The following is a 9,709-nucleotide window of genomic DNA, read 5'->3' as shown; positions in this document are numbered from 1 at the left end:
GCCTGCAAATGGGACAACAGATTGACATATGGGGACAAAAATTTGTTTCCCCCCCCCCACAATGGGACAAAAAATGACTAATGGGGATGAAAATTTGGCTTTGCCCCCCCCCCCCACACACACACCCCATCTGGCTACACCCCTGGCTTCAGTTTGATACTAATAATGACACATGTAGTGATTCAAACAGAACAAAACAGTGTATTTTTGGTGCAATTTTCAAATCTGGTACGCCACTCCTTGTCATGCACCCTCTGGTTATTTTGAGAACAGTGCATACTCACAGAATAAAGCGCGGCACATGGGTGGTGTAGCTTGTTGTACTGTGAAAACCTTAGACACATTTTTTGTCAAAGAAATCAAATTTGCAGTATTAGCTTATAGAGGCCGTCAGCGTGACGTCATATGCCGCCATCTTGTGGGTACACGCTGTGATGGTCGTTCGATCTCCATGCGTGAGCAGCAAAATCACCGCGTTGAGGCGCGATTACAGCTGCGTGGCACGTTGCACCCTGCGCATAGTATCCGACGCATGAACACACAGATCATTTGTACCCACAAGATGGCGAAAGGCTGACGGCCTCTATTGTATGATACACACTGATGAAAAACAGTAATTTTTGCTGTTTCCTAAACTTTATACTAAATAAACCTAATTATATGCATAACATCTGACCTTTTCTACATGTAAATATCTCTGTCATCAAATGATGACTGCATGCATTGGGCTATTCCAGTTGAAATCCATATACCTATATCAACTGGAACAGTCCATTTTATCATTTGAAACATCATTGCACTGAAGTGTAATATGGCTATATGTGTAATATTTTGACTCGGGCCAGAGATATGGCTAGGCAAATACTTATACTAGGCAGCTAGGAGTTAAGGTTTGAGGGTGCTAAATTGTTCAAAACAATAAATCAGCCTTTTTAGCTTGTATGAGGCGTCTGGTCTGCCGATGGGAGCCTAATTTGCAGCACCTTGCATGGGTCAGTTTTGACTAATACTAAAATAAATACTCAAATAACTAAAAGAGTAGTTTTTCTCAGGGTAATGTAATTACTGCATAGTGACAAATCATTTACAAAGCCATTATTTGTATTTATTCAGACTTAACCATTTTTGAAGAAGTTTGTATATTAAATTCACTTGCACTAGTTCTATATGTGCTCTGAAATGTAAGTGTAAATTCGACTAAGGTTATTCAATTTTATTTGTGTGTAGTTTAATAATTGTGCAATACCACAATGTTGTTTTTAGTCTGCTGAATGGAGAGTATGTTTTAAATGCGCACTACATTCCACTGTAGAATGTAGGATACATTAAGGCATTGGGCTATTCCAGTAGAAATCCACCCCCCCATGGAAGACATGAACTTAATTAATAATTATAATCTTCCACACAGGGAGTGCGAATTTCAAATGGGATTACCTGAATGGGTGACTCCATTTGAAATCTACACCCCCTTTGGGTGAGATTTTAACTTTAAAAGGTCATGTCTTCCATAGAGGGTGTATGCATTTCAACTGGAATAGCCCAGTATACACACTGACGGTAGAGCGCATACCAAAAGTCAAACTATATACTACATGTATAATAAATATAAGTCAGAGATAGAAAAACTAGTTTGCGTGTGACGATCCTGTCAATCTCCATGGCCTGTTATTGGTTAGTAAAGTGTAAAGCAGGTGGTATTAATCTGGTGCCTTATTCAGAGAAAAGGAATTGCAGAAAATGGTGAATGATGTCGGTTCTTTTACAAGGTAAAAAGCAGCTTTTCTAGGCATTGTTAACATGGTGTCTTCAGGAAAGGTTTGCTATAACTAAGACCTAACTTTTGAGATGGTTTGAAGATGCACAATTAACCAAAGGGGACGCTTTTTTTCACTGCGTTCAGAAATTTCAATCATACCGACAGACCGTAAACAAACCGTATCAGAGTTTTGTTTGACAGGCGGCATCAGAAGCAAACTAGTTTTATGTCTGACTAGTTATACCCTGTGCGTTTTTCTGGAAAGCAGATAAATGTTTGCATGCATGAAAAGTTTGTGAATTTTGCTGGTATTATATATATTATGCAGTTTTATGCTCGCAAGTTTGTTTGTTTACTTTCATGTATATTCTTTTAAAGAAATGTTACGAGTAATACGGTACATTTAGTAAAGGGCAAATTCATTTTAAGTCCACCCACTCCCCCTTTGGGAGATTATGGAAATATCTTACAATCTTATGATCTGCATTCCTTGGTTAGAAACCAGCTTCACGTCATTAGTCCAAGATGTTGGTGGATGTCCTCTTCCTTGTTTGCCTTCCATAGCCCCTTGCAAAATCTGTTTTTCTACACCTCCATGTTTCCTGACAATATGGCCAAAGTACTTCAGCTTTCTAGTACATGTATATTGTATAATATGCCATAAATGAATCAAAGTCATTTGATGTCTTTGTGGTACATGGTAATTTGTTGGCCTATAAATCTCAGTCAGAATTATTGGATCTGCACCGTAGGTGGCAGGTGGGGAGGAACAGGCCCCCTAATTTTTTCATGGACGGACCTACCCCCCTCCAAAAATATATATATATAATAGAAGGCAAAATAAAGCAATAATTGCCCAGTGCATATCCCTTTTTGGCCCGAAAAAAACCCAGTGATTTGAGCTAAAATAGGGTAAAATTTGAAAAATAATTATTGATTTGTGTTTAAAGGTTAGGTATTCGCTGACCCTGAACCTGTTCCCTTTCCAAATAATAAATATTGGGTACATCTACAATGTATGAGGATAAAGTCACAATGTTGTGATTTAACACTGGTGATAGAGAACAGGGGATATACAATTAATGACTTAAAGACCCATTCAGTGATCCCAGCGAAAGTGTAAAAAATTAAAATTGTTTATAAATTGCTTAAAAGTGAAGGATAAGTCATTCAAATTGTCATTTGGTATTTTTGAAATGAAAAATTTGGCAAAAAAACAAAGAAAACAGCAGTATTAACGAAGGTGAAGCCCCATTCGAATCTAAATTACAGATTCATGTAAATTCCTTATTTTTGTCATAAATACATGGCTTTTGGCTGAATCACTAGCAGGCTATGTTTACATATTTATGACAATGACAAAGGTACCAAAATCTGAATTTTGATGATTTTTACGATCGCCCGGATGAGCAAATCACTGAATGGGCCTTTAAGTAACAGCATGTTTGTCCGAGGGTCTTTAGTCCGAAAAGGGTTAAAGTTAGTGTTTAGGTATTTAAGGATAGGGTTAAAGGCTAGGGTTAGGATTAGCATTAGTGTTAGTGTTCAGATTAGAGTCAAGGTTATGTTTATGAATATGGTTAGGGTTATGTTTAGGAATAGATTAGGGTTATGTTTAGGGTTGGGATTAGGGCTTAGTTTATAGGTTAGGGTAAGGATTAGGGTTTTATATTACAAATCTTATTGGGTTTTTGGACTAATGAAGGAAGGTTTGGAAGGTTTTATTTCAAACTCTAATGGTGACCCGCAGGTCAAATTGCTAGAATTGTACATTAAACACAACTAAACAGACACAATGCAATTTGCAGGCAGCAGCTTAATCAGCGCCAATATTGCAACATTGAAACAAACAACTATACAAACATCCAATCCAACCCAACCCCATCCCCAGTAGGCAATGAGGATAAAGTGCCTTGCCCAAGGACACAACACGTTGGCACGAGCGGGGCTCGAACTCACAACCTATGTGTTATGAGTCGGGCGCCTTTATCCACTCGGCCACATGTGTCAACTTGTAACCATGAATTTTTAAAGTGTTCCCAAATTTGTTTGACCAAGATTGAAGATTTCCATTTAGTAAAAAGTAGAAAGGATTGAAATGTAAAAATCTTGAACTTTCAGTATTAGTGTATATAGCAGACTATTATAGCATGGTAACTGTATTTGTATTGTAACCAGAATAGTCTAATATTTTTATGTATTCCTTGGGATTTCACCATTTTGTTCATCTGTATACAATGTATATTTCACCATCAGCTGAAATGGCCTCATCCTTAGGCCATATAGTTCATTTCCCTGCATTCAATAACCACAGCACAAAGGATAACCCCAAGTTGTGGAGTATGAGTTTATTAGACTACAAACAGTGAATATATTTGGGCACACAATGCAAAAGTTTTTTATATTGATCAGTAGGGATTTGATTGCACAATACATATTTAATGTCCAAGCAGTGTAATCTAAGGGAACAAATCAAAAGTTTGATGACATCCTACAAACCAAAGTTCTTTCTCTCCCTCCCCTCTCTTCCTCCCTCCCTCCCTAAAATCCAACCTGAAAGATCACATTTGACAATATCAAAACTATTTTTTTACAGCATAATCAGACTTTTGTGACCCTTTCCCCCTAACGAAAGGACTTTAGTTTATAGGACATCATCAAACTTTTGGTTTGTTCCTTAAGTAATAGTTGGTGGTGGATGTAGCACGATTTGGAAACACTCTCTCCAATTATATTCAGTTAAATGGGCCATTCCAGTTGACATCCATACACCCCCTATGGAAGACATGACCTTAATCTTCCACACAGGGAATGTGAATTAACAAATTGGGTTACCGGAATGGGCGACTCCATTTGATTTCTACACCCCCTATGTGGGAGATTAAGATCATGTCTTCTATAGGGAGTATGTGGATTTCAAATAGAATAGCCCGATACAAAGTTGTGAAATAAACCTGAGGGTGTCATTTGATATTAGGGTAGTTACAAATGTATACATATCATGTCAAATGTACAAAAATACAAAGATGTATTTGAACTCTTATTTTATTAAGGTAAATGTAATACTTTGTGAATATTATATTAGGGCTATTCCAGTTGAAATCCATACGCCCCCTGTGGAAGACATGATCTTAATACAGGGAGTGTGAATTTCAAATGGGCTTTCCTGAATAGGCGACGTCATTAAATTTGAGAGCTAGGAATAATTCTTGTATACCCTGCGCACAAGTATAACCCTAACTCTAACCCCCCCCCAGTATAACCCTAATCCTAACCCACCCTAATTATAACCCTACCCTAACCTAACCCTAGCACTAACCCTAAAACACAGGGTGCGCAGGGCATACCAGAATTATACAGAGAGCTACACCCTCTGTGTGGGTGATTAAGACAATATCTTCCACAGGGCTGTGTGGAATTCAACTGGAAGCCATTATACCTGTAAGATTACCTAGTTGTATTTTTTGTTTTATATTCAACATTTCAAAAACTATTTTTGTTAGAAAAGGTAAATGTATTTATTTAACTTTCTTGCCAAATTTGCTTGCGAAGTGGTTACATAATGCCCTGGTAACTGGATCACGACCCTTTTGGAATACATGTAGACTTTGTGTTGGGATCATTTTGATCATGGTCCATGACTCACAAGTTTGATCCAGTTGACATAGTTATAATTGGATTACATGTTATACTTTGATATTTTTTATAAATCCTACTGGTTTTGAATTTGGGGATATTTTTCATTTTATATATACTACTATCAAAAAAATCCATTTCACTACAGAGTACAGTATTTCTTGGGGTTTTTTTTTGAGGGGGGGGGCTGTTTGGTTTTGACCAAGCAACACTAACCCAAATGATATTCCAGAGCTATAGTCGGTGCCCTTTTTCCCTCAATGCAGAATGAATGACCAGAGGACAGTAATCTGTTTTCTTTTTTCTAAAGATCAGTCCATGTAAGAGTAAGACTAAAACCAATTTTATTCCAGGACTAGAGTCAATGCCATTTATTGACCAATTTTGAATGTATATTTTTAATGATCAGACCAAGTAAGACTAAGGGGTGGTGCAATAATTATGTGTACCCTGGGGCGGGGTGAATTCTCAAAATGGTCTGCCAAAAATCGCTTGCCCCCCTTTGGCCGTGCAAAAACCTTTCCCCCCTTTCGATGTGCCAAAAACCTTTGCCCCCTTTTGACGTGCCAAAAATCTTTGCCCCCCCTTACACATGCAAGATTTTGGGGAACCAGAATTTAAAACCTTAAATTGTCTTAACATATAATGCGAAAGCCGAGTGAGCAGGAAATTTGCATATTTGAGCGTGTTTGTAACGTTTTCCTACGCCTTTTAGGGCGTAATATAGAAACGGTGCCCAAAATATCTGTGCCAAAAATTGCTTGCCCCCCCTTTCGACCTGCCAAAATTGCTTGACCCCCCCTTTGACCTGTCAAAAATGCTTGCCCCCCTTTTGGCCTGCCAAAAATCTTTGCCCCCCCTATAATTCACCCCGGGGTACACATAATTATTGCACCACCCCTAATAATAACCCAAACTTTATTCCAGGGCTAGAGACAATGCCCTTTTGTGCCCAAACAGATGGCAATTTCTTTTCATACAGAAAAGTAAAGTAAGGTTACTAAAATGGTCTGGTATAAAGTTGTAATGATGGGTTATGAAATATTAAACACATGTTTTAATTAATTTTTAAAATTTGAAATTCAGGCTCTGTAAAATTGATTACACACTGTAAATTTGCAGATCTAAGGGCTCAAATGGCTCTGGAAATGTGTAGCTTATTTCTAACAAAATAATATTGATTTGTGTGTTAGTCACATGATACCTTGCTGTCGGGGTCAGTTTTCAGTTGTCAGGGTGGAGAAGGGAGATTATATTATATTTTTGTTCCAAAAGCCAATGTGAAACTGTGTATATATGGCCAAATTTGGCTATTTTAGCCCAAAATCATGGTATTTATTTACAGGGTTTAAAAGAAGATTCACAGGGCAGTTTTGGTCACTTTTTGCCCGGTAGATGGAGTTGGCCAGTCAGGCAAAACCTGTTGGGGTAGGGGTTCCACTTCCCTCCTGATAACGCTACTGCTCCCAATTTACATGTAATACTTTTGCCTTGATAAAATTTATTAGAGACTTTACTTTTGTGATCACTTTAAAAAAATGTATCTGCACCAGAAAGGTAACTTTTTACCTGCTTTTGTTTGAGGTGTACATATTTACAAATGTGCACAGTTTTTGTTCAAATCCAAAAACAGCTCTCTTCTGTCTGCAATTGTCAATCAAAAAGCTCTTTTCTGTATATACGAGTATGTTTATGGTATCTTTAAGTTAATGGCTGGAATAATAAGAATGCTTTAGAAACATGCGTGCAGTAACTTTAGCCACTTATGCTGTTATTGTTATGTATTTCAAGGTCAAAATGGTATGACCTTTGACCTGCCATGATTTTGTTGATGTAACCCTATAATAATACATGTGAGTGGCCTTTTATTCCTTACAGTATGAATGTAACAATGTAGATTAATACCGTTATGTGTTTGGCAGACTGCCGAATCCAGATTCTTTTTGGTTTTAATGTTACGCATAAATTATTTTGAACTAGAAAACATGGATGAAAGCTTTAGCATTAGAGGGCAGCATATAATTTTTTAATGTATTCAGCATGATAAGTAAGTAAAAGAGGGTGGCATACAGGGTTAGCTAACGGTGCAGCGCAGCACAACCGCGCTGAAAGATAATTCATGCGTAAGATGAATTTGACAAAAAGACAACTCAGGATTAAGCCGATTTTGCTGAATTGATAACCTAATGGTAAAACTGTAAGCTACTGGCCTGCTCAGTGCCAGAAGTGGGTAAGTCTGCCCTGTGAAAATTGGGCAATTTACACACAGTATATTGTACTCATCTACACATGGCAGCTACACTTGGCAGCTATTGCACTTACTCATTTCTGGCACTGAGCAGCTGAACTTGGGACTTCTGTGTAGCATAGCCTAAAGTGCTCTCTGTTTTAATATCAGTATAGTTGTGATTCAGAACCTTAAGGTGGGTCAGAGGGGAGCAAGACTCTAGGCGTTTTCACTCAAATAGGGCGATTTCATGAAATGTCATTAGTTCAAATCTGCTACCAGAAGACATGATGCATGGAACAAGTACAAAGCAAATGAGTCAATCAATATCATTTCAACTGGGGGATTTCTTTTGTGCGTTATGCACGCATCATGCAGATTTGAACTAATGACCTTTTGTGAAATTGCCCTAAATATTGAGACAAAGCTGACATACATGTACAAGAGTAATGGTATGAGTGCAAAAAAGGAGATAACAAGGCTTGAAATAAAGGGTGTCATTGCAGGAGGAGGGCAATGCCCAAAGCTTTAGTTTTGATATATTATTGGATTCAACCAGGGACCGTGTATAAAGGGACTGGAAACGGGATTATTGATAGCTATTGTCAAGCTATTGTTATCAGATTATCTTTCACGACCTTCGATTGTATCGCGAGTTTCACGCCGGTAGCGATGTTTGAATTTTATTATTTACTAATGTTGCTCTACAAAATATCAAAAACACATCAAAGTATTCCAATATCTTTTTAAGTTATGACAAATTGTGTAAAATGTCTATCCTTTGTCGAAAAATAATTTCTGTGTAGCATCGAGAATCATTTACATAGGATTTTAGAGACAAAATGTGATAATTTTGTGGAGATACAGAATGCTAGAATTACAAACAAAATTATATTTTTCTGGAATGTGTACACGTGACGCTTGGTATTCCTACTGATTTCGATACTGAAATAATTCTTAAGATGATGTTCTTTGAAGATTTATGTTGGCATTTCTAGAGTCTGTCATTATACTAGCAAACATGTAGGCTCATTTTGCAATGTACAAGACAAGCCAAGCGCAGTGTTGTAACTGTGCTTGGATTCGTACTAGGGTCTATTGATCAACGTATTATTCATGCTTGCTCAACTGAGGATAATTTGTAAACCAGCAACTCGCATGGTACAATGGATGGAAGGTGTTTCCAGTCCCTCCATACAAGGTCCCTGATTCAACTCAACCCCAAGATGTATAGAAATATAATGTGAGTATAGGCAGAGAGTTGATATTCTTGAGAGGGCACTCTATTCACGTGGTTTCTTTTCCAACGCTAAAAGATCACGAATTTTGGTGGTTTGCAAATAAAAAGTGTCCGCACTATCGATTGATTACGTAACTGTTATGAATAATTTATTAGGTTTTTCAATGCAATCGCCTCGACCCATTAATACATATTATCTGTATTATCAAAGTACTTGGAATAGCAATCCGGTGAGTTCACTGAACTACGCCCTAATACTGATGGCGTTTTAATGGCGTTTAATGGCGCTAATCCTCTCCATACACAGATGAACAAATACAATAGATGAAGGTCAACACGTATGACCTCCTATGTGACATGTTATATGTGATGTACAAAAACCTGAATATCATAAAGATCAGTATTCGTTTGTGCATATGAACTGCACATTTACGTTGCTAGATATTACTCATTATATATAATGACAAATATTGGTATTATGACAATACGGTATATACATTGTATATAAAACGACTAATAGATCCTACTATCATGGCGTCAGGTCAATGTTCATCATACCCCATACATGTTTCTTAAAATTCATTCATATTTGAGACAAATTGCTGTGCCAATTTTATTGGTGCACAAGTAGATCCGTGTTTTTTTTAACTTTCATTTCCTTTTAATGAAAGAATTAAGGTTTTCCACTGCACGGTGGCCACAAGGGTGATACTAATTTTAATGCTATATTTTCAAAACGAATACGTGCTCCCGGTTGGCTCTATAGAGTGTATGCAATAAACCCAAGCGGAACGAGAGTTGCTAAGTAACCGCTACCGAACCATAAACACATGCATGATCAGACAACAAG

Source organism: Amphiura filiformis, chromosome 2 (genome assembly GCF_039555335.1).
Source record: "Amphiura filiformis chromosome 2, Afil_fr2py, whole genome shotgun sequence".
NCBI lineage: Eukaryota > Metazoa > Echinodermata > Ophiuroidea > Amphilepidida > Amphiuridae > Amphiura > Amphiura filiformis.
Note: the sequence above shows the minus strand (reverse complement) of the source record.